Consider the following 27159-nt stretch of genomic DNA (forward strand, 5'->3'; position numbering starts at 1 on the left):
AACATGGTGAAACTCCGTCTCTACTAAAAATACAAAAATTAGCTGGGCATGGAGGCACGCGCCTGTAGTCCCAGCTACTTGGGAGGCTGAGGCAGTGGCTTGAACCCGGGAGGCGGAAGTTGCAGTGAGCCAAGATCGAGCCAGTGCAGTCCAGCCTGGCGATAGAGCAAGAAACTGTCTCAAAAAAAAAAAAAAGTTAACATTTGGTTCGTTGAGCATTAAGTCTGCATATACATTCAAGTTCTGGATCCCCAAATGAAAACCACTGGTGTTATCTCCTATCTGTTCCCAAATTTCACATCTCCAGAATGCTTATGTCATGATCTTCCTAGGGACCTCAAGTCAGACAAGACCTGTCAAAGTGGACATATAGCAATAAGTAAAAAAGGCTAATGGTTCAGGGACTCGTCTTACAGGATAAGGACAATGGAAGATTTTTCAGACTAGTTCTTGAATGAGTATCTTGACTTTTGTCAAGGGAGCAATTCTCATTTCCACTGAAAATATGGTAACAGCTTAGAGTCTTAAATTGTTTAGGGGATGGTGCCAAGATAAGGATGAGAAGGATTTAATACCTATAGAATTATGGAATCATATAAAAAGGGATTATGCTAGCTACTTCTCTGCAGACTTTGGAAAAAATAGGAAATAGGTATGTCTTAAAAGCACAATGAAAATGTTCAACTTTATATAACAATAAACAGAGGCTGGGCATGGTGGCTCATGCCTGTAAACCCAGCACTTTGGGACGCCAAGTCAAACAGATCACTTGAGGTCAGGAGTTCAAGGCCAGCCTGGCCAACTTCGTGAAACCCCGATTCTACTAAAAATACAAAAAATTAACAGGGCGTGGTGGCATGTGCCTGTAAGCCCAGCTACTCAGGAGGCTGAGGCAGGGGAATTGCTTGAACCCGGGAGGCGGATGTTGCAGTGAGCTGAGATCGCGCCACTGCACTCCAGCCTGGCTGACAGAGTGAGACTCCATCTTAAAAAGAGAGAGAGAGAGAATAAACAGATATTAGAATAATAATAAAGAGAAATTTTAAAATTTAAATTGGCAAAAGTTAAAAATATACCAATATCAGTGCTGGCCAGAGTGTGGGGAATGAGCCCTCTAAAACACAGTTGGTTGGATATAAATCAGTACTCCATTTCTTAAGAACAATTTGTCAGTATGAATCCAAAACCCTAAACATCTTTATACTCTAGTTAAGTAATTTCATGTCCAGGAATGTATTTTAGGGAAACAAAGATGAAAACAGTTATATGCACACTTATCACAAAATTATTTGTAATAGCAAACATTTAAAAATGCAAATACCCAAATAAGCAGAGAATAATAAATATCATAATAATATGATAGAATATTATAGAACCATTTAAAAATACTTTTAAAGGAATATTTAATGACAGGAGAAAATACTTATGAAATAATGTCAGATGAAAAGAAAGACATACAATTATAAGAAGCAAATGTCAAAAGTTGTTGTTTGACCCATGTAATGCTTTTAAAATGAAGCTTCCAGGGACCTTGATGCTCTGACTTTCTTCAGCGCATCACACTGGTCCCTATATTGGTAACACTGTGCTGATTGAACCTGGTAAACAAGAAGTGGCAAGTAATCTGGGTGCCCTAGTGACACACAGGGAGTCAGAGAGTAGCAGATAAACCTTGTAAAGCAGGAGTGGCCTGCTGCATTGTAAAATTTTAAGGGTCTGGACAAGCCAGATTATCCCTCTTATGATAAAGGTCAAGATACCACATCTTGTACCCCTGTGTTAACAAAAGACTGTGAGATCCACAGAGGAAGGAAAGGAGAAGACTTTATTTTCAGAAGGAGAAGCAACCTATAGATAAGGAACATAGCTTCTGGAGAAAATCAAAAGCGTATGTTCCACAGAAGAGAGTGAGGAGAGTCAGACTTACATACATATGGTGCAGGATGCGGGAAAATCTATGAATATTGGTGAGAGAAATCAGCCATGGGCACAGTGGGTATTCATATATGTAACACATTTTATGTTCACTTTGGGAGTTTTAGCATTAAAATTAGGTGGAATTCAACTCTTTACAACAAAAGGTGAACTGTAGAACACAAAGACAGTTTGTGTGCAGCCTCCATAAGCTGGCTGAAACTGGCTTGAGATCTGCAGCTATTCATTAATAAAGAATGTCTCTAAGACCAGCCCTTTGTCCAGTCCGTGTTGTGGCAGGAAAGGCAAGGTGGGGAAAGGGGGTTGTGTCGGCTTGCTGGCATCTGGTGGTTTATCAGGGTCAGGTGGGAAAATTTCCAGCTGTAGTTGTTTTGGCAATGCTTTTCAGGACCTGGCTTCTGCTTAATTACAGGAAAGAAAACTTATAGCAATTAATGAAGGATACATGACTAATCCTTCATCCTGCTGGGCATGAAATTCGGGTTTATTTTTGGTGTGTCTCATTTTGGGTGCAGGGAGTTCATTTTGTCTGTCTGTTGGGGTATATCTTAATACCTGCCAAGTGAATGTGGAGACAAATTGCACCACGCTTGGGACTACTGCTCCAACCCATTCTGCAGATGACTTAGAAATCTGCCTGTTTTGAGTGGGAGACCTCTGCTATGTTCTATGCCCTGTCACTCAGGCTGAATGGCCCAGGCCACCCAATAGTGCTAGAGGATGTATCGTGTGGCAGTTCCCAATTCAAGAGTTCAGCCCAGAGCCTAGAGGCCCTGCCTCCTACAGCAGAGAACGGTTTGAAGAGCAGCTTTTGTGTGCTCCTGGGCCCTGGGAGAGATTGAGCATTTGGCAATGGGACGTCAAGTGACAGTGGCCCAGTCTGCCCAGCATAGGCTGAGACATGTCACAAGCCAGAGCAGGCCAAGAGCAATTCCTTGTGCTGTGGAAACGGTGCTGGAGAATCTTGCCAGAGTGGGGCCAGAGAGCAGAAGGAAGGCAAATAAGTGGGTTCCTTCCCTAGCTCTATCTGTGGCCTCAGGGATATGGGGAGGGGAGGAGAAACCTGGGGCTCCTCCTGGATAGTTCAACATATTTGTGTGAGCTGAAAGTGGACTGTGACCACACTCGAGCCAATTTTGACAAATGGCAACTTCCATGTAACCCACCTCTATCAAGACAGGCCATCCACTTATAGGGAGTGAGTTTGTATATGAACTTACTCAATGACAGGTATACAGACTAATCTCTCAAAAATCGTATGCTTCATAGGAAAATAGCATTCTATAATGCAGTACTAATTTTAAATTACTATGTCTTTGTTATAGCCAGATTATTTAGCTTGAATAAATGAAAAAAACTTGTAACTTAGCTAGTAAACAATCACTAGAATTCTCAGGCCAATTTTTAATGAACTGTTAATATACTATGCATACACATATTGCTATATATGGAGTGTCTGTGTGTGTGTGTGTATGTGTGGGTGTTTTATTCTTGGTACTTTACTATATTTCTCAGGTTAAAAATTTATATGCCTGTTATTAGATGCATAACCCACTATTCATATGCATCTATCATCTATCTATCTATGTACCTATCTAACTATCTATCTACCTATCTATCTATCTATGTACCTATCTAACTATCTATCTACCTATCTATCTATGTATTAAATATCAATCATCTCATTTGTTTTCTGGTATATTTATGCTCTTTTAGGGAATAATTAACTTTCTGGTCATACAAATTTTTGTCCTTTAGGTACTGACTTTAGGTACTCATGAAGTTTTAGTGACAGTTTGTTTGTGTTCAGGAACAGAAGGAATATAATGGATTTGTGACTGGATTCCTTGGTATCTAATTTGAATTTTTCATTTACACAGCTGGTTTTATTTGCTCTGAGGTATTATTGCAAAGAAGGATAGAAGAAGCACATGTGTTACACTAAGCTCCAAGCTCATTTAAACATTTTATCTTCCAAATCCTGAACTACAATTGACCCCTTCAAAGTTCAGATTTATATTTACTCTTGGAATTATTAAAATTCCTGTTTTTATAAAAGAAGTCATAGAAAAAAAATCATTGGGAATAAAATCTGTCTCCCAAATCCTACTAAGTAATTATAAGTGGAACTAAAATAATTGACTTAATTTTTCTTAAATAACTATAGAAAGATGTGAGTTAAATATACAAGTAAAGCAATTCCATATTTGCTAGTAATTCATTTGTTTAAAACATAATTCATGTTTGGTGCAATTTCTTTATTATCCAGGCTCCTGATTCAACAGAAGTCAGGCAGAAAGGGTTTCTTGAATTTTGTTTTATCTTCTAATATTATGAGGCTTATCTTTGAATATTTAACTTTATGTTTTGGTGATGACTTTTTCTTTTATAGTGTCTATTATAAAGCTACTAGAGAAGAAAATATAGTGATGGAACCATATAAAGATACATCAAATACATCATGTGGAGTAGTTTATATTAATCTTAAGACTAAAAGTTACTCCCAAGTGGGATATTCTGAAGCAACAAATCATCTCTTTGGGTATCATTTTTTGTTTTGTTTTGTTTTGTTTTGTTTTGTTTTGTTTTGTTTTGTTGAGACAGAGTCTTGCTCTGTCACCCAGGCTGTAGTGCAGTGGTGTGAACACAGCTCACTGCAGCCCCGACCTCCTGGGGTAAAGTGATCCTCTTGCCTCAGCCTCCCAAGTAGCTGGGACTACAGGCATGTGCCACCATGCCCGGCTAGTTTTTTATTTTTTTGTAGAGATTTAGTCTTGCTATGGGTATCATATTTTTAATCTAGTTTTATTTTAGAAAGATGAAGTTTATTATTTGTAAAACTACTGTTTTCCCCCCAGAGGCATAGTTGATCACCTATGGAAACAACAGAAAACATGCTTTCAGCGAACCTTAGGAGTGAACGCTGTGATTTGCATGGGCATTAAATGCTATAAAGGATTTTTTCCTTGCCGCAGTAGTCACTCTCTTTATTTGTTTATCATACCCTTAGAAGATCGGGTGGAAAAAGTTAAGGAGGAAAAAGATGGTTTTTGTCAAGATAATGGCAGGACCAAGAGCGTGAAGGCAAGAAACACTGGACATACATCAGGAAGGATCTGCATTTTGGCATGGCAGGACCTGGTGGTACAGGCACCCAGGTGGGTAGATGTGATGTGATGGATGGAGGTGGGTGCCAGAGCACAGAGGTTCTTGGATGCAGAGTAAGAGGGACTTTGCTTTGGGGGTCTATTGAAAGAACATATTTTTAAATAAGACTTTAGCATAAAGAGTGACTGCTCTAGGAAGATTACTCTAATACATGTTTATTCTGTTATTCAACAAATATTTGTTGAGCTTGTACAATGTACCAGATGCAGTCTAAATGCTGGTCACACAGTGAGGCCTTTGTATGGTTCTTTCTCTAAGTCTAGTGAGACCATATAGAATGAATTGGAAAAGCAAGATAATCAGGGTAGTTAAGAGATATTTTCTGCATTACAGAAGAGAAAAATCTATGCTGAGTTCGTGGCAGTGGGAATGGGAATGGGAATAGAGCAACTGGGCCTGGCTGGAGATAAAAACCCACAGAAAATGGACAGAAATTGACAAATCATTTTACGTGAAAGAGTAAGGGAAGTTTAAAAAGAAAGACCTCAATAATTTGGTAAATTGGAGATACCATAACACAAACAGCTATCCAGCAAATAGAGGCTTTTGAAGAACAATGTGGATTAAGACTGGTATGAACTGAGTTCGGAGGTCTTATGAGATATCTAAGATGGTCTGGAGTTGAAGCAAGAAGTGCCGGAAAAGGGTGACCATATAATTCATCATCCAAACTAGGACCCCTTGGAGATGAAACAGAGCACTATTAATAACTACACCAGGACAACAACATAAATGGGAGCACTCTCAGGAAACCCAGTATTGATGGTGGAAGGAAGGTTATAATCACCCACATCATGTGGTAACTGACTTTGTTGCGATAACATAACATTGTTAAGGGAGGATGTGGAAGGAGAGGAACAGAGGATGAATGGCCACAGCCACCCTGTGAAATAACTCATTAGATTGTGACTTGGGACACATTGCATTGGGCTGTATTCTGTGAAGCTTTCCACAGATGGATAAGAGGCTTTGAGAAATCTAGGGTTAAATGCCCCATTTACTCTTTAGCAATCTATTTTGTAGTTATCATTTTGCCACAAAAAAAAAATAGAGGAGAGGAAGAGATATATAGGTAATTACAGTAACTCTTTAAATTGTTAAATTTTTCTTTTTTATATCAAGTACTAGGCTGGAGGTAGGTGCAGCCCTGGCCTGGGCCCTTGAAGCAACACTGTGGGTGTGGGATGGATGTGACAGGCCAGATGGAAAAGCACGGTGACTAGGTATGCTTTCCATACGAAGATAAGGCCTGCAGAGGAGGGGATGTAATAATGAACTATTAAGAGTCAGTAATGATGTGCTTGTTGACAGGAGCCATTCATTTCCTCGTAGTGTTCTATTTGCCAAGGATATGTGTTAGAAAGTATGTTAATAACTGTGAAGGAGGTGCTGAATGAATATATGTCTAGAAAGCCTAATTTAGATACAACCGTGGACACTAACTGAAGGCCCTTTAAATTTTCACCCATTAAAAATGAATTTTTTTCCCTCAGGAATAATGCTAATTAGTCATAAAATCTTACCATAATATGCTTGAGCTGGATCTTAACAGTTTGCAAAAATCGATTGTTAAATTTTCAGAATTTTCAAGCTTGTTGCTAAACATAGCCATTATTAAAAATTACATATTATGGCCAAGCACAGTGGCTCACGCCTGTAATCCCAGCGCTTTGGGAGGCCAAAGGGGGTGAATCACCTGAAGTCAGGATTCGAGACTAGCATGGCCAACATGGTGAAACCCTGTTTCTACTGAAAATACAAAAAAATTAGCTGGGTGTGGTGGCAGGCGCCTGTAATCCCAGCTACTCCGGAGGTTGAGGCAGGAGAATCACTTGAACCTGGGAGGTGGAGGTTGCAGTGCGCCAAGATCGCACCATTGCACTGCAGCCTGGATGAAAAGAGTGAAACTCTGTCTCAAAAAAAAAAATTACATAATATAGTATTATGCAATGTTACATTACATTATTATATTATGTAAAAAGGTATAAACATTTAGAACTCAACATTTTCTAATAGCTTTATTACATTTTATTGTACTCTCTGCTATAGTAGTATTCATATGGTAGAATTATTATAAGATTGTGGTTACTTGCACTTCTTTCCAGTTCTATACTCTGATGCCAGGTTGGCAGTTTGAAATCAGCCATGGTGGGTATATTTATACCAAAGATATGGGCAAACACTACAAATCAGGACAGCCCCTCCCCAAACCCCAAATATGGCTATTAAACATTTACTTAGATAGATAGTGTCTATCATTTCATCTGTATATTTTACAATAATATAATAATATTATAACAGACAGATTGTTAAATGCTTCTATAGGATCCTTTTAAAAATGAACTCTCAAGAGTGAAAGCACCACATTAGTATTCAGTCCAATAAACGACTGTTGAGGAATTGCCTGATCATTTCCTTAAATAAAAGCATTTTTTAAACCAGTATTTCTCTGGGAAAATTTCACTTTAGTAATTATGTATTCAGACAACAAAACCCAGAATGGATGCTGTTTCGGATTAGAAAATATATTTTATTCTATATTCCTGGATCGCAGGCAATGAAATTTCAATTTTCTGAGAACTGGCTTTTCCTAAATTAATTGTCTGCTCAGCAGACTTACTTGGCTCTTTCAACATTCTGAGTATTATTTTTGCACTTGTGTTTACCATCTTATCACTTTGGTGATTGTTTTTCCTGATAAAAACATACTAAAAGAGAAAACTTACTTAGGAAATCCAAATTAATTTATTTCAAGCCACAGTTGTTTTGCCTGGCTATATTAATATGCCAGAGCTAAATGAACTTATTATTTAATTTTTTTAACCAATGAATGTGGTCCAGATTTGAATAGCAGAAGCCCCAGTATCATTGCCCCAGGAGAGCAAAGCCAAGATCTTCTGCATTCCTTCACAAGGAATCCCAAAGAAATGCTAATTAACTAATTTAGGTTGTAAGTTTACAGTAGCTCTTTAGGTCTGTCAATTTTATGTGTTAGTATAGATTTCATTTAGACCTTTTATCAGACTGGAAAACCTAGCAACACTTGAAAACAGTTGATTTAATTTTCTCTTCTTTCCACCTGTATTAAGAGGCATATAGGAGACTTGAATGCATAACAAATGCATTTTAATCAATAAACCCTAAAATTGGTTTCAATATATTCAGAACATCAAAAGGAAAATGATGTATAGGTGATGACTCATCTCTGATCTAGGATAATTTAAGAAAAAGATACAATTTTATATAAGACGTTAAATATAGCCATTACTGGAGTTGGCAGGCTCCATACCTACCCTAGATCAATGGAATCTAATAGGAAGATGTAACTCTAATGGCTCTTCCAAGCCATCTTATTATTATGTGGGCACTTTCAAGAGGCTATCCATGTGAAGAGATCCAAATATAAGATTCTAGATCTTACTGTACCATTTAACTGAAGCTTTTGCTATGGCTCCTGGCTGCAGCAGTCACAGCAGACAGGGAAAACTTTGAAGCTCCTCCTATCCCTCCACAGATTTTTGACAGGGTTTTGAGTCAGAGGATATAGCAAAGGTGTACAAGAGCACAGGAAAAATAGGATAACAATTTAGACATAGAGAACAATTGAATCTTTACCTGCTCTTCCAAGAAATATTTTCATTATTGAACCTAAAAAGTGTTATACTTTAAGCAACAAAACCATTATCTAACTAACTGCATAGTTACAAATTTAAGAAGTGCAAGCCTCGAGCGGAAATTTTTTTTCTAGATAGTGCATTCTCCAAACTCATTTCAGTAATATATGAATCCTGTGAGTTTATAATCACTTTAATAGATAACTAGAAAGATAGATGATATATTAGATGATAGGTAGGTAGATAGATAGATAGATAGATAGATAGATAGATAGATAGATGATAGATAGATGATAGATAGATGATAGATAGATAGATACCACCGATATGGGTTGTCTCTGTGTCCCCACCCAAATCTCATGTTGAATTGTAATCCTGAATGTTGGGGGAGGAACCTGGTGGGAGATCATTGGATCATGGTGGCGGATTTCCCCATTGCTGTTCTCATGATAGTGAGTGAGTTCTCAAGAGATCTGGTTGTTTGAAAATGTGTAGCGCTTCCCCCTTTGCTCTCTTCTTCCTCCTGCTCCCTCCAGGTAAGACATGTTTGCTTCTCCTTCGCCTTCCACCATGATTGTAAGTTTCCTGAGGCCTCCCAGTCATGCTTCCTGTACAGCCTGTTGAACTTCAATTAAACTTTTTTTCTGTATAAATTACCCAGTCTCTGGTAGTTCTTTATAGTAGTGAGAGAATGGACTAATACAGACACATTTCTTTAAAGATTTATAACTAACACCATTTCTCTTCCTTTACTCTTTGCCCATTCCCTGTGGGATCTGAATGAATGTTCAACGTACAATACAAGTATCTAAGCAAAGCCCCCTCCCCACCATTTTAAAATTTTGGTTCCATGCCCCAAACCCTATGGCCACCTACCCAGGATGAAGACAGTTTTCAGCTGAATACTCCGTGGATGTCCTAATAGGAGTCCAGGCTAGCCTTGGGCACCAATTCACAGTTTCTCCCTTTATCCTGGAACTCTCCCAGGAAGAGACACTGCATTGCACAGTGTTGTGATAAAAGCCTCCTAGGAGAAGCATCTTAAACACAGTACATATGGAGGCACTTGGCAATACCCCTCACTAAGAGAGAGCTGTTGTCAGTAAATCAGGCTCTTTCTATTATGAAGTTCATTTTATGTTGCTAAGGGAAAAATAGCACTGAATCATTAGTCATCTAGAACATTTTTTTTTCAACATAGAGAGCAACAAAATGTATCTCTGAGGAAAATTAATCTGAGGCTACATCTGTGGACTAAACTGAATGTTTCTGAGTCTGGAAATTTGATTTAAGAAATTGTTTTTTGCATAAATAGATTTATGCTCACATTGTCAGGTAAATAGAAGCAATACATCACCTTCCAGCTAAAAATGGGAGGAAGGTCAGTTGGATGAGGATAATTGGGGAAAAGTTATAATTTTTCAAATGAAATTATAGGATAAAACTTGTGGCTTTTTTTTTCTTTTTGATTTCAACAGAGAAGAAAGAAAATTATAAATACTTTCAATAATGAATTTGAGCTCCATGCAACTGACAGCAGAAGTGAGATTAGCATATATTTTGATTGACATTAGAAGTCTATTCCTGTTTATTTAACTCTGAGTTACCATTATTTTGATATTAAGTTAATGGAGAGGGAAAAGACATACCATCATCTTGTCAAGCTAAGCAGAGAAATAGATCTGATTTCCTGCTGGGAAATTATAAACATATCTTCTTTCCTGTTGGGATAAAATCAGAGCTGGAGTTCATTTCCTATTGGGGTTATGCTGGCTGTCTCTGACACCGTAAGTCTAGAAGTAGTGATATTGTTTATATATCAAAACTGTGATCATGAAAAACATATGTGTAGGAAAAAAATGCAAAGGGCAGCCTAGAGTATGGGAATATGAGATAGTCAAATGCACATGTGGGAACTTAACTGCATTTTGAGAGTAAATTCTTGAATGTGCATACGTAGCATGTGCTTTTCTTCAGATGGTTAGTTTTTTCCTGTCTGTGTCATTTTTTCTTTATTATAGCTAAATGAGTATTTATTAAAGGCTCATTTTATTGTATTAATACTGAAAGTATAGATTTGCCTTTTTTTGGTTAAATGTAGTCACATGTCTTTCATAAGTGAAGAATATTTGAAGTTTCTGAGCTTTACAGCACAAGGCATGGGATTATTTTGGCTTTTTAAGAGTGGGATCATTTCTTCACTTATTGTTGTTTAAGTTTGAACAATTTTATTCTCCTTATAATGATTATAAGGACATGAAATTTAATATAAACACTTCTGTTTATTCATTAAAAAGTAGTTACTATAAGCCTGCTATGTGTTAAGTGCTATTCTAGGTTCCAGGACACAGGGGTGAATTAGACAGTTATTAACCTCATAGGGTTTACATTCTAGGGGAGAATCTAGAGAATTAAAAATAAATGTGTAATGCTATGGCCACTGTGATACATGCTACAAAGAAAAAAATAAAACAGAGTAGTAAGATAGAGAATGTCTTGGGAGGAGAAAGAGGTAGTCAGGAGACATTTCTTTGAGGGGATGACACTTGATCATAGGATATTTGCTGACGACAACAAAGTAATAACCACAGGTCTCTGGAGGGGCATCTCAAGCTAAGAAAACAGTGAGTGTAAAAGGCCTGAGATGGGGAAGAAGCTTGATGTCAAAGGAACAGGAAAAATGCTGATGGGGCTAAGATGCAGCAAGAGAGTCTGATTTTAAGATGGAGTCAGAAAGACCAAAGCCAGATTATGAAGAGAATTTTTGTTTCATTTTGTTTTGTTTTATTTTGTTTTGAGACAGAGTCTTGTTCTGTCACCCAGGCTGGAGTGCAGTGGCCTCAAACTCCTTGCTTAAGTGGTCCTTTGCCTCTGCCTCCTAAGTAGCTGGGACTATAGATGTGCACCATCATACCCAGCTATTTAAAAAAACATTTTCTTTTTTTTGCAGAGATGAGGACTCACTATGCTGTCCAGACTGGTCTCAAACTCCTGGCCTCAAGCCATCCTCCCTGCTCAGTCTCCCAAAGTGCAGGCCTGAGCCACCAAGGTGAACGGTGTTCTTGATCATGTAAAGGACTTTGGATTCTCTTCTCAGCATGATGGAAAGCCACTGGAAAACACACCACATAGAAATGACATAAGCTGATTTATATTTAAAATAAAATCCTTATGATTGCCATGAGAAGCGTTGAATGTGAGGTGGGGAAGAGAGAGACGGGGGCAAGAGTAGAAGCTAAGATGACCAGGCAAGAGATGATGATGGAGACTTAGGCTGGAGATGGCAAGATGTCACTCTTGGCCATATTTCAAAGTAAGATTTGCTCATGGACTAGTTGTTACAAGACAGGTGAGTAATGGGGACAAGGCTATTTGTAGGATTATAAGTGAAAGACTAGTTACTATTTATGAAAACAGGAAAGACTGGGCCTTGTTAGGTTTCAGATGCCTTAGAAAATGAGACTTAGAATTCTGAGAATTGGCTTGGGCTGGAAATATAAACTCAGTAAACATCAGAATATAGATGATAATTAAATCCAGGGGACGGGGCAAGTCCCTCTAGAAGTGAGCATATATAAATAAGAGATCTGAGGACTGAGCACTGAGCTCTGAGACCTACAATTGCATGATTGAGGAGAGGAGGAGCCAGTAATGAAGACTGCAGTGCCCAGGGAGGTAGAAAGAACAACTGGAGGTTACAGTGTTCTGAAAGCCAAAAGGCGAATGTGTTTCAAGAGAAAAAGAGTGCTTCCTATGTTGCACACTCCCAAGAGGCTGATGACAATGACTTTGTGAGCTTGCCAATTGCATTCTCAGTCTGGAGGCATGGGTAAAGCCGGTTGAGGAGAGAACTCAAGACGAGAACATGTAAAGAATCTGTAGAGACAACTCTTTCTAAATGGATGGTTACAAGGCCACACAGAACAGGCTGTGGCTGAAGGAAATGGGGACTCTTGGAAGAGCATTTTAATTTTTATGGAAATTATTATAGCACATTCATCGATGGTCATGATCTAGGAGAGAAGGATAAAGTAATGAAATAGAAAAGGAAGGGAATAATTACAAGATCAAAATCCTCGAGGAGGTGAAAGTGGACAAGGTCCATGAAGGTTAATTTTAGGTGCCAACTTGACTGGATTAAGGGATACCCAGAAAGGTGATAAAGCATTATTTTTGTGTTCATCTGTGAGGATGTTTACAGAGGAGACTGGCATTTGAATCAGTGGACTGAGTAAGGAAAATTCACCCACACCCAATGTGAGAGCCTAGATAGCAGAGGAAAAAATTTTCTCTCTTTTTCTGCTGGAGCTGGGGCACCCTTCTTCTCCTGCCCTTCAACATCAGAACTCCAGGTTCTCTGGCCTTGGGACTCTAGGACTTGCACAGGCAGCACCCCAAGTTCTCAGGCCTGTGGCTTTAGACTGAAATTTACACCATTGACTTTCCTGGTTCTGAGACCTTCATACATGGACTGAGACATGCTATCGGCTTCCCTAGCTCTCCAGTGTGCAGGTCACCTATGGTGGGACTTCTCAGCCTCCATAACCACATAAGCCAATTTCCCTGAGACATCTATTCCCCTCTCATACATCTACCTCTATGAATATATCCTATTGTTTCTCTTTCTTTGGAGATCCTGTCAACTAACACAAAATTCAACCCACATGTCAAGTGGTTGGCCTCAGCTAGGAGTAGACCTAGTTAAGCATTGTAAAAAGAGGCAGGCGGATCACGAAGTCATGAGATCGAGACCATCCTGGCTAACACAGTGAAACCCCGTCTCTACTAAAAATACAAAAAATTAGCCAGGCATGGTGGCGGGTGCCTGTAGTCCCAGCTACTCAGGAGGCTGAGGCAGGAGAGTGGCGTGAACCCGGGAGGCGGAGGTTACAGTGAGCCGAGATGGAGCCACTGCACTCCAGCGACAGAGTGAGACTCCATCTGAAAATAAATAAATAAATAAATAAATAAGAGGGAACACAGAGAAGATGGGCAGAGATGTCAATAGGTTGGTAGATGTGGTGGTGGCTGACAGGGTAGTTCTTTTTCTGATAATTATTTTATAAGCTAAGAATGAGAAGAGGAAAGGGGTAATTGGAGTTTTAAGGAAAGAGAAGATGTGCAATAGTAATCTGAGATAATGGGAGAAATAAGGCTTACTTGAAAGTAGCAGTCATGTGTTAAAGTTGAGCATCTTCAGCTTAAGTGTGGGTTTTTGTTTAGCCTACTCTACTGCTCAGGACCAGTAAAGAATAAATGGAGAGCTGGAGTCCTTCCAAGTGAGTAAGTTGGAGAGCGTCTTGGGCACAGGCTATCAAACTTTTCCTGCAAAGGGTCAGACAGTAGATATTTTAGGCTCACTTTGTAACCATACAGTTTGTCACAACTACTCAATTTGCCATTTTAGTGCAAAAGCAGTCATAGACAATACATAAACAAATGGTGTGGCCAGGTCCCAATAAAACATTACTTATAAAAACAGGCAGTGAACTGATTTGTCCTGAGATCCTTAGTTTGCTGGCCTATGGTCTAAGGAATTGAGGGTGCATGCAAGGAACTATTGTATTAATGGCCCATGGATGCAAAGCTGGATAACATCGGAAGTGGGCACACAAGAATGTGATGGGTTGCAAATGGCTTAGAGGTCTAGATGAGGGCAGTAAATTATTGGAATAGGGGTACTAATTAAAAACAACTGGAAAGAAAGAAGTTGGTGCTTAGAGTGTTTGCAGCTTGACATCTAGTTGTTAGAGGTGAAATCATCATTGGATAGGAGCCAAAGGAGGACATGAATCTAAGAGCCTTGGAGATGGGGAAGCAACTTTTAAATGTTTTGGTCTAAGTCTTGATGAGGGAATGGGAGGTCTTACCAGGAACAAGTGCTGCTCTGGAGACATCTCTCAAATCAGGGGCAACTGGAGCTTTGTGCACCTCCTTTATAGATTCCCACGAACAGCAGGATGGGCTGACTTCTCCTGGGATTCAGATCTCTGGGATTCTCCGCAACACCATGCTGAAATGAAGGCATGGTCAAGTAGAAGTCATTTTGCAGGAGTCTGTGTACCCTAAAGTCTCACTTCAAATCATTTGTTAGTTACTTCCAGTGTATCTGGTACCACATCTCTTTCCAGATTATTATTTGCTAATATTCTGTGAGGGGGGAAAAGAAGACAGGATGATTATTATTCTTGAAAATTCACCTCAGTTGATAATGTCTACCAAGAGACATTCTTGTCATTCCTTTCTCGAGTAGTGCAGTACTTAGATAGAAAGTATTTATGTAACTGTAGAAAGAGTCTTGTTGTTAGGAAATTTGATGGTCATTTCTGATATAAAATATTTTTGAAAGATAACTTCTCGGATTAACTCATCTCTTTGCTTATTCTTTCAGTTTATGTGCTAGGCAGATAAAAACATTTAAGGCATACAAAGTCTCTTCCCGCAAGATACTCAGGCTAGATGTGGAGTTGAGACAGGAATAACACAGGATGGTTGCAGGAGAACAGAAAACTCCAGGCAGCAGTTCCACATGACTAGCAAAAGGAAACTGTTGAAACAACTATAGAAGCTAGGAGCTGATAAGACCCTGAAAAACAGGGTACAGACTAAGCTGGCTAAGACCAACATGGCACTGAATTTTACCTAGGTTTCACCTAGGACCTCATTATACACTAATAAACATACTAAATCACACACCCACCAATACCGCGACAGTTCTGGGGAAATCCATATTTTGTATAAAAATGGGTGACACCACAGTTCTGAGAAATCTCCACCTTTTCCCAGGAATCTCCATGACTATTCCACCCTTAGTTAAAGAAACCCATGAAGATAGAAACCCCAGTCCCCATTACATGGCTCTCTTGACTATACCCACACTCCCTTTTCTTGAGTGTACTTTTCCCTTTGCAATAAGTGTCCATATTTTCATATTTTCTGACCTTGAATTCATCCTCATGATGGTGTCAAGAGCCTGGACACCAGCTGGAGTTGAGGTCCCAGCGGTGTCTCAGGACCTCCCTCGGCCCACTGGTGTCAAAGTGGATTACGTAAATAAATAATTGCAAGATACCCAATTAACTGCTATAACAAGGCAAAGAAGAGTAATTCATTTGTTTATTCATCATAAGTTTTATTTTTACTCTTTTCTATATGCCAGGCAGATAAAAATAAATAAGATATTTTCTTTGCTGTCAAGGTGCTCAGAGGCTAGGTATGGAGCTGGTTAGATAAGCAAATGACTGCAAGCTACTGCACGCATTGCTACCATAAGAAGGTACAAATAAACCATAGTGATAGCACAAAGAAGGTTGGAATTGACTCCACATGAGAGGTAAAGAAAGGCTTCACCAAGGGGAAAATCCTCAACTGGGTCTTGAAAGATGGTTAGGATAGCACCAAGAGTGGAGGAACATACCAGGAGGAGGGGATTAGCAAATGTGTAGAGTCTGATGATAGCCAGAGCATTGGGACAATAGAGGAGAAAACAGGACATGAGGCTGGAAAGTTGGTGGGACCAGGGAATGGGAGGATGGCAGTAGGGGGAAGTTAGACCTTCTCAGCAAGGCTCTGGGAGACCTGGAAGGGCTTAAATCAGGGAAATAAATATCAGATTTATATCTCAGAGAGAAAATGGAGAAAGGATTAGAAGAAGGTGAGTCTGGAGGCAAAAGTTTTCCAGTTTTAAAATTTTTTTAACTTTTTTTCCTCTCCCCAACCCCCTTTTTAAAAAAATTTGGTTGTGACGGATTCAATTGATATGTAAAACACAAAATCTCAGAATCAAATGGTTGTTTAGGTTCTTTATAATTTTAACCTATGCTGGTTTAGGTCATTCCTCTGCACTCGGGTTCCAGTGCTTATATCTATCACCAGTTCATGTGCTGAATATTAATAATGGATCTTTCTCTGACATCAGCCTGGAAATTCCCTGAGGATGAGGGCCAACCTTTATTTACTTTAGTGGACATCTCGCGTAAGTTCACATTATATAAATTCAACTACTATTGCTGAACTGAACCAAATGCTGATTCCTTTATATTTAATAACTATAGAATAATTGGAATTGGGGGGAAAGAATGCCTATTATCAATATACCTGGTAACCTGTCAATGCAGATAACACAACATGTCCAAACTTCCAAAACATAGCTCAGCTAATATTGCAGAATGGAATAACCTAAAGGAATAGAGAATGAGAGATCCACGAGACTCAATGTGATTCTAACTTCTTCAAAGTAGGTTTTTTTTCAACCTGCATGCAATTTATTTCCTAAGATAGTTTCTCATCATACATTATATAAACATGATGATATAAAAACAATTCTTGAGGCAATATTAGGAAACACTAAAGTTAGGGTCTAACTTAAAGGACTGTCAAAAGCAAAGGTAGAAAATGATGGTGTCCATAGATAACCCCTGTTTATGTCCCTCTTGCTCTGCGATGCTTCAGACATTGTGAACTATGGACTTTCATCACATGTTTCTGCTTAAATGGAAGACACATTGCTGCCCTGTACAAACAGAATAACTTTTAGCAGATTTTATTTGTAAAAAAAAAAAAAAAATCCCCTCTACACTGCTTAACACAATGTGATAGTAGTGGCACTACATCAGTAGTGTATTAACCATTGGATAAGACATAGTATCAAAAATGAATTCCACACTGTATTCTCCTTGGTATAATTTAAAATATACTGATGTCCTCCAGCATTATGGGACAGATAAAACACATTTCAGGACTTCTAGACAAAAGTGGTATCTTGAAAGCTGTGTTCTTTTTTTTTTAATTTTATTGTTATTATACTTTAAGTTTTAGGGTACATGTGCACAACGTGCAGGTTTGTTACATATGTATACATGTGCCATGTTGGTGTGCTGCACCCATGAACTCATCATTTAGCATTAGGTATATCTCCTAATGCTATCTCTCCCCCCGCCCCCCACCTCACAACAGTCCCCGGTGTGTGATGTTCCCCTTCCTGTGTCCATGTGTTCTCACTGTTCAATTCCCACCTATGAGTGAGAACATGCGGTGTTTGGTTTTTTGTCCTTGCGATAGTTTGCTGAGAATGATGGTTTCCAGTTTCATCCATGTCCCTACAAAGGACATGAACTCATCATTTTTTATGAAAGCTGTGTTCTTTTAAAGAACAGGGACAAATAGATTATTTACATGTCAAAAAAGAAAATAATCCTCAGGCTACCTGCAGGGACGGAAGGGCCAATGTGACCAAATATCACTAAAAAGTATATATGGTAAATACTTGTGTCTGCTTATGATATTAAGAATGAGTACATTCTCTCCAGGCTTACAGTACATGGCATTTACCTCCTAACGGTAGTAGAACTCTTGCCTTTCTGGCTGCTGTATATACAAAGTTGCATTCTCAGTGACAATTTGTTTTCCTTCCTCTAGGCAATGAAGCCCCCAACTATGTAGCTCATAAAATCTTCACAGGGATAATAGTAACACTTAGACTTGTATAATAGAACCAAATACTTTAAGAGATTTATTGATCATGAATCAGTTTGTTTCTACCACATTTCTATGGATTAGGTCTTGTGGTATTATTTCATTTTTATAGCTGAGGTATCACTGATGATGAACAGGTTGTTCTGGTTTTCCAAAGGGAAGAGAGAGAGAGAGCAGGATGAGGCATTTCTCAGTGAGGAATCTTACCATGTGGTCAGATTGGTTGGAAGTCTGTTTATTATTGAACTTCTTTATGTCAAAGTTAGTGAGTAATCAAGGAATTTCCAACCCTGCGCAATGTACTGAATCATTCTGAAACAATCACTTATCCACAGGGCAAAATATGATACTCATTATTTAATTGGCAGAAACCCTAGAGGGCTTTTCATCAAGGAGATCCTATAAAGATTTTTTTCTGAGTTAAGGCAGTACCTTAAATTTCATTTTTGTTTTTAATGTCGGTCAGTGGCTTTTATCTCCATGACAGTACTATAAATGTGACAGTTCATAACATTTAGGTAAGGAAAAGCAAGCATGATTTGGGCTGAATAAGAAGTGGATTCAAATGAGTCACTGAGGAAGACCGTAGAATCCCTTTCATTCTGCAGTACCTGAGCTGCTGTGGATGTGATCTCAGAAAGTAGGTGTGATGGTTAATTGGGCGCGTCAACCTGGAGGGTGTTTTGGATGACATTAACCTTTAAATTGGTGAGCTCTGAGTAAGCAGATCACCCTCCATGATGTGGGTGGTCCTCATCCAATCAGTAGAAAGCCTGAACAGAACAAAAAGACTAGCTTCCCTGAGTAAGAGAGAACCCTCCAGCAGACTGCCTTCATTTATTTACATCTTATCATAAGGAGAAGAGTCCTATTGATTCTGTTTCTTTTGAGAACCCTGCTAATGCAGTAGGATCAACAGACAGTCCAACTGTACCAGTTGTTCCTCAATAGATTTATATAACTCTGGACCTTACATTTATTGATCTCTAAGACCACGCCAAAGAATGACTTCTCCGATAGATGTGCTTTGGCATCTCCATTTTGGCTTACTTGCCAGGCTTTGAATATTTTTCACAATCCAGTGAAGGGGCAGGCCTGGGTGGTCATGACTGTACTAGGTAACCCAACCCACATGGCTACAACTTACTGAACCTGAGATTAATAATTGACTAGGAGAGTTGCAGAATGGCTGATCTGTAGGTGAGGCTGAGCCAAAGAAACACTTGATCTTAAAGATTTAAACTAAAATACTATGAAATAGGGAGGGTAGGGAGGCATTGCTGACTAAATCAAGTACTTGCAAGAGGATTTGCTGCCATCTTCTAAACCCACAGGAAGCCAAACACAGAGCACCTGGGAAGTGGGGAGTAAGAGAGAGCAGAGCACGCTCATGGTGAGCTAAGGTGGAAGGGCTTCAGGCCTGCAGGAGGGAGGATAATGCATTCCTGCGCCAAGGACCACCATGACTGAGAAAGGTGCTAGGTGCCCAAGATACTGGCAAAGATCCACCCCTGCCAACGCATGGTTGATTTATCTCCTAGCTCCAGCTACACCCTTATTTTACCTTGGATACCTTCTTTCCTGGGCTTTAGTTTCCTCCTCTGAAAAATAAACAGATAACTTTTGTGTGTAAAGTTCTAGAGAACCCAACAAATTTTTTAAATTTAATCTAATTTTTTATAAAGACAGGGCCTTGCTATGTTGCCCAGGCTGTTCTCGAACACCTTGCCTCAAGTGATCCCTTGCCCCCAACCTCAGCCTCCCAAAGTGCTCAGATTACAGGCATGAGCTACCATGGGCAACCCCGGCAGTTTTTAAATTGGTCATATGAAATAGGGATTGTTTAATGGTGGATTCTGTGTTCATTTTATCGGGCTCTGTATTCTATTATTCTTATCTGTGGCAACAATTGAGTTTTTCTTGAGGGAAGTAATTTTCAACTGTTTTGTTTTTGTTTTTGTTTTTGTTTTTTGTATCAGGGCAAACTTTGTTAAAAGGAAGTCTTACATGGAGGATTTAAACAAAACAGATAAAAGCTGAGTGGATCTGATCAGAGTGGCTGGGGCTTGGAGCTTCACCCTATGGCCTTTCCCAGAACCCTTCGTCCCCACATGCTCCACATCCTCAGCTCTGCAGACTCCAGCTTGAAAGCCTTCACCCTTGAAAAACAACCAAGATGAATGAGGAAGAGACAGTCAAATAAAGTTAAAAACTGCAGGAGCAGCTGAAGACCAGCAGGATTGCAGAGATCCACCGTCTGGAAGTACTTCCTGCCTTGGCTTGCTGAAATCCAGCAAAGAGCACAGGCAAGAACCTGGAGGTGCAGAGGCTGAGAGGCAACCGCAAAACTGGAACCAAAGGGGAATGGGCTTTGTGGGGAAAATAGCAGGAGGGAGCAGCTGCACGATGCGCTGTTCCTGTGTCCCTGGCTGCAAACGACATAAGAGAAAATAAAAGAGTTAGGGCCTAGCAAGACAGGCCAACATTCAAATTCAGGAAATACAGAGAACACCACAAAGATACTCCTCGAGAGGAGCAACCCCAAGACACATAATTGTCAGATTCTCGAAGGCTGAAATGAAGGAAAAAATGTTAAGGGCAGCCAGAGAGCAAGGTCGGGTTACCCACAAAGGGAAGCCCATCAGACTAACAGCAGATGTCTGGGCAGAAACCCTACAAGCCAGAAGAGAGTGGGGGCCAATATTCAACATTCTTTTTTTTTTAATTATTATACTTTAAGTTCTAGGGTACATGTGCACAACGTGCAGGTTTGTTACATATGTACACATGTGCCATGTTGGTGTCCTGTACCTGTTAACTCATCATTTACATTAGGTATATCTCCTAATGCTATCCCTCCCCTCTCCCCCAACCCCATGACAGGCCCCAGTGTGTGATGTTCCCCACCCTGTATCCAAGTGTTCTCATTGTTCAATTCCCACCTATGAGTGAGAACATGCACTGTTTGGTTTTCCGTCCTTGCCAGAGTTTGCTCAGAATGATGGTCTCCAGCTTCATCTATGTCCCTACAAAGGACATGAACTCATCCTTTTTAATGACTGCATAGTATTCCATGGTGTATATGTGCCACATTTTCTTAATCCAGTCTATCATTGATGGACATGTGGGTTGGTTCCAAGTCTTTGCTATTGTGAATAGTGCCACAATAAACATACATGTGCATGTGTCTTTATAGCAGCATGATTTATAATCCTTTGGGTATATACCCAGTAATGGGATGGCTGGGTCAAATGGTATTTCTAGTTCTAGATCCTTGAGGAATTGTTACACTGTCTTCCACAATGGTTGAAGTAGTTTACAGTCTCACCAACAGTGTAAAAGAGTTCCTATTTCTCCACAACCTCTCCAGCACCTGTTGTTTCCTGACTTTTTAATGATCGCCATTCTAAGTGGCGTGAGATGGTATCTCATTGTGGTTTTGATTTGCATTTCTCTGATGGCCAGTGATGATGAGCATTTTTTCATGTGTCTGTTGGCTGTATAAATGTCTTCTTTTGGGAAGTGTCTGTTCATATCCTTTGCCCACTTTTTGATGGGGTCATTTGATTTTTTCTTGTAAATTTGTTTAAGTTCTTTGTAGATTCTGGATATTAGCCCTTTGTCAGATGGGTAGATTGTAAAAATTTTCTCCCATTCTGTAGGTTGCCTGTTCACTCTGATGGTAATTTCTTTTGCTGTGCAGAAGCTCTTTAGTTTAATTAGATCCCATTTGCCAATTTTGGCTTTTGTTGCCATTGCTTTTGGTGTTTTAGTCATGGAGTCCTTGCCCATGCCTATGTCCTGAATAGTATTGCCTAGGTTTTCTTCTAGGGTTCTTATGGTTTTAAGTCTAATATTTAAGTCTTTAATCCATCTTGAATTAATTTTTGTATAAGGTGTAAGGAAGGGATCCAGTTTCAGCTTTCCACATATGGCTAGCCAGTTTTCCCAGCACCATTTATTAAATAGGGAATCCTTTCCCCATTTCTTGTTTTTGTCAGGTTTGTCAAAGATCAGATGGTTGTAGATGTGTGGTATTATTTCCGAGGGCTCTGTTCTGCTCCACTGGTCTATATTTCTGTTTTGGTACCAGTACCATGCCGTTTTGGTTACTGTACCCTTGTAGTATACTTTGAAGTCAGGTAGCATGATGCCTCCAGCTTTGTTCTTTTGGCTTAGGATTGTCTTGGCAATGTGGGCTGTTTTTTGGTTCCATATGAACTTTAAAGTAGTTTTTTCCAATTCTGTGAAGAAAGTCATTGGTAGCTTGATGGGGATGGCATCTATAAATTACCTTGGGCAGTATGGCAAGGTATGGCCATTTTCATGATATTGATTCTTCCTATCCATGAGCATGGAATGTTCTTCCATTTGTTTGTGTCCTCTCTTATTGCCTTGAGCAGTGGTTTGTAGTTCTCCTTGAAGAGGTCCTTCACATTCCTTGTAAGTTGGATTCCTAGGTATTTTATTCTCTTTGAAGCAGTTGTGAATGGGAATTCACTCGTGATTTGGCTCTCTGTTTATCTGTTATTGGTGTATAAGAATGCTTATGATTTTTGCACATTAATTTTGTATCCTGAGACTTTGCTGAAGTTGCTTATCAGCTTAAGGAGATTTTGGGCTGAGAGGATGGGGTTTTCTAAATATAGACCAAGCAAAAAAGAGAGAAGACTCAAATTATAAAAATTGTAAATGAAAGATGGAATATCACTACCGACCTTACAGAAACCAAAGGATAGCCTAAGGGAATACTATAAACAATTGTATGCCAATGAATTAGATACCCTACATAAAAACAGAGAAATACCTAGAAAGATACAAACTAAAAATTTGGTAGAGTTCACCAGTGAAGCTATCTAGTCTTTGGCTTTTTTTGTAGGAAGTTTTAAATGATCAATTCAATCTCTACTTGTTATAAGTCTATTTATATTTTTTATGATTTAAATAAACTTCTGTAAAGAGGAATTAACATCAATTCTTCACAAACTCTTCCTAAAAATAGAAAAGGAGGAAACTTTTTCCATCTTATTTATCCTGATAGCAAAAGGAGACAAATACAGCACCAGAAAAGAAAACTGCAGGCCAATATCCCTAATGAACATAAACACAAAAATCCTGAAAAAACAGCAAAAAGAAAAAAAAAACCCTAACAAACTGAACAACATTGTATAAAAATAATAATACAACATGACCAATTGAGATTTACCCAGGAAGATAAGTAAAGTTGAGTCACTTAATCAGTATACACATCATATTGTCAGAATAAAGAACGATACCCACACAATCAACCCAATAGATAAGAAAAACACATTTAACAAAATCCAACATCCTTCATGAGAAAAATATTCAGCTAGAATTGCAGGGAACTTCTTCAACTTGATAAGGGGCATCAGTGAAAAACACACAGCTAACATAATGCTTATTAGTGAAAAGACTGAAAGTGCTGCCCTAAGATCAGGACAACCAAGAATGTCTACTTGTACTACTTCTTTTCAGCATTACTGGAAGTTCTAGCCAGGGTAATTAGGCAGGAAAAAGAAAAATAATGCATCCAGGTGGTAAAAGAAGTAAAACTACCTCTAGTTTTAGATGACTTTATTTTGCATTTAGAAAATCCCACGAACCCACAAAAAAACCATTAGAGCTATTAAAAAAATTTAGCAAGGTTGCAGCATAAAAGATAAGTATACAAAAATTAATTGTATTTCTATATACTAATGATGAGCAATCTGAAAATGACATTAAAACAATTTCATTTATACTGGCATCCAAAATAATGAAATATTTAAGGATTAATTTAACAAAAGAAGTCCAATTTTTATCTTGAAAACCACTAGACATCATTAAAATACATTAAGAAATATCTTAATAAGTGAAAATGCATCTGCATACATGGGTTGGAAGAGTTAATATTGTTAAAATGCAATACTCCCCAAATTTATTTACAGATTCAATTGAATCTATATCAAAATTTCAACTGGATTTTTTTTTTTTGCAAAAATTAACAAGCTGCTCCTAGAATTCACATGGAAATGTGAAGAACCATGAATTGCCAAAATAATCTTGAAAAAGAAGAACAAAATTGAAGGACTCACATTTCCCATTTTCAAAACGAACTACAAAGCCATAGTAGTCAAGACACTGGAACTGGCACAGAATAGATGTATAAATCAATGGTATAAAAATGTAAATCAAAACAGTGATGAAATACTACCTCACACCCACTAGGATGGCTATAATAAAAAAGACAGGCAATAAAAATGTTGGTGAAGATGTGGCAATGTAAATAGTGCACCACTTTGGAAAACAGTCTGGCAGTTGCTCGTGTGGTTAAATATAGAGTTATCATATTGTCTAACAACTTCTTTCCTAGGTGTATACCCAAGAGAATTGAAAATATATGTCCATACAAACACTTGTACGTGAGTCTTCAAGCAGCAGCCTTTTAAATAACATCCAAAAGTGGAAATAACCAAGCAAGGCAAAATGTTTATCAACTGATGAATGGAAAAACAAAACATGGCACATCCATATAATGTAATATAAAGTGTAGCACATCCATATGATGTCATATAAATACAGTTCAGCCATAAAAAATGAATGAGGTACTGATTCATGCTACAACACAAATGAACTTTGAAAACATTATGCTAAGTGAATGAAACCAGAAACAGGAGACCACATATTATATGATTCTATTTATAGGAATGTCCAGAATAGGCAAATCCATAGAAACAGAAAGAAGACCCCTGGTTGCCAGCGGCTGACAGAAAAAGGGAATGTGCAGGGGCTACTAGTGGGTGTGTTTATTTTGAGAATAATGAAAATGTTCTGAAATTAGTGGTAATTATTGCACAACTTTATGAATACACTAAAAATCACAGAAGTAGACATGTTGAAGAGGTGAGTTTTATTGTAAGAGTAATTTTTCCTTTTAAAAAGAAAAGTCAAAGAAACTATCTTGGACTCTTCACTTAAATGACCTGAGGCAAGAATTTTTAAAAAATGTATTTCTGCTCAGTGAGTGTGACAGTTTTATGTGTCATCTTGGCTGGGTTAAGGGATACACGGATAGTTGGTAAAACACCATTTCTGAGTGTGTCTGTGAGGAAGATTCTGGAAGAGATTAGCATCTGAATCAGTGGACTTAGTAAAAACCCACCCTCAGCCATGTGGGTGGGCACCACCTAATGGGCTGAGACCCTGGATAGAACAAAGAAGCAGATTAACTTTCGCTTCTGCAGCTGAGACACCCATCTTCTCCTTCCCTCGCACATGAGAGCTCCAGGTTTGAAGGCCTTCAGGCTCTGGGACTTATGCCCAATGGCCCCCCATTTCCTCAGGCCTTTTGCCTCAGACTGAGAGTGACACCATTGGCTCTCCGGCTTCTCAGGCCTTCAGACTCGGACTGAATCACACCTCTGGCTCTCCTGGTTCCCCAGCTCACAGAAGGTATACTGTGGGACTTGGCCTCCATAACCACTTGAGAAAATTCCCATCTTAAATCCCCTCTGATATGTCTAGGAGTCCTAATGGTTCTGTTTCTCTGGAGAACCCTGAGCAATACGGTTACTATTTCTTCTTACTGTTGTCCAGAATGTTTAGAGTCCTCTTTCCTTCTCACCTAGCTTTCCTGATGATAGCCTGTATCCCTTCTGTTTTAGAATGACTGACCCTGTTCCTTGAGGCTGTGGAGGATTCTCAGTGATTCCACTGGTCAAATGATGTGAGACACAGGGGAAGACCTATGAAAGCCTGCTGGTGCTAAGACATTGAGCTAAATGTCTTAAGTGGTGAATAGTTCGAACAGAGAAGACAGGAACAGACTGCACAGGACAAGCCCATCCAAATCAGAGGTGATGTAGAAGTGGTGATGGTTCCCCTCCTAGTCATGAAGGCTCTCACCCTGGAAGTGGACTGTGAAGTGCTCAATGAGGAGAAGGAGTTTCGCATACCCACCTAGATCTCCATCTCCCCATGTTCATAAGCAGTTGCCATCACCTGATTGTTGTAGTACTGGGGATGCCATAACATAGATAAAACCTGCTAAGATTCTGTGAGTCAGTCCTGGGTTATCCCAGTACCCTGGAACCACAGCTACTGGAGATGTGGCCCTAGCATTACAGATAAACAAACTACAACAACAAAAAATGGCCTTATAGAGATTTTAGTTCCTATTACCAACTAATTATATTTCAGATTTTTATATATGGATATCTGTAATATTCTGGGGAAGAAATATAAAGACAGAATTCACCATGTCTCCTCGGGACTCTGTGATGATCTCTGCAAGAAACAGTGCAAAGACAATTTTTATTTGCTTTAAAACTTAAATGCCTTTTTTATGAAGTATAGTTTTAAAATACTACGTATTTTGTACTAATAGTACTAAAAATCATGGCAAATTTTTTTTCTCTGTTTTTTAAAAATGTTTTGTATGTATATATTTATTTATTTTAACTTTTATTTTAGGTTCGGGGATACATGTGAAGGTTTATTACATAGCTAAACTCATGTCACAGGGGGTCTGTTGTACAGATTATTTTCATAATCCAGGTATTAAGGCCAGAACCCAATATATATCTTTTCCACTTCTCTCTCTCCTCCCACCATCCACCCTCCACCCTTAAGTAGACACCAGTGTATGTCATTTCTTTCTTTGTGTTCATAAGTTCTTATTATTTAGCTCCCACTTATAAGTGAAGACACGTGGTATTTGACTTTCTATTCCTGTGTTAGTTTGCTAAGAATAATAGCCTCCAATTTCATCCATGTTTCCACAAGATATGATCTTATTGTTTTTAATGGCTGCATAGTATTCCATGGTGTATATATACCACATTTTCTTTATCCAATCTGTCATTGATGGACATCTAGGTTGATTCCATGTCTTTGCTATTGTAAATAGTGCTGTAATGAACATTCACATGCATGTGTTTTATGGTAAAATGATTTATATTCCTCTGAG

General features: G+C 38.8%; 1 long non-coding RNA gene across 2 annotated transcripts; it reads left to right on the plus strand.

The window, feature by feature from the left end:
- Window positions 1–4221: 4221 nt before the first annotated feature.
- LOC134730976 (uncharacterized) lies at window positions 4222–20647 on the plus strand. Of its 2 annotated transcripts, none has more exons than XR_010112937.1 (3): window positions 4222–5093; window positions 11668–12066; window positions 20171–20647. It is a non-coding gene; the product is annotated as an uncharacterized LOC134730976 (long non-coding RNA). The 2 variants fall into 2 exon arrangements; XR_010112938.1 differs by having other exon boundaries at window positions 11668–11766.
- Window positions 20648–27159: the final 6512 nt, after the last annotated feature.

The sequence above is a fragment of the Pan paniscus genome, chromosome 7 (assembly GCF_029289425.2).
Source record: "Pan paniscus chromosome 7, NHGRI_mPanPan1-v2.0_pri, whole genome shotgun sequence".
Classification (NCBI taxonomy): Eukaryota; Metazoa; Chordata; class Mammalia; order Primates; family Hominidae; genus Pan; species Pan paniscus.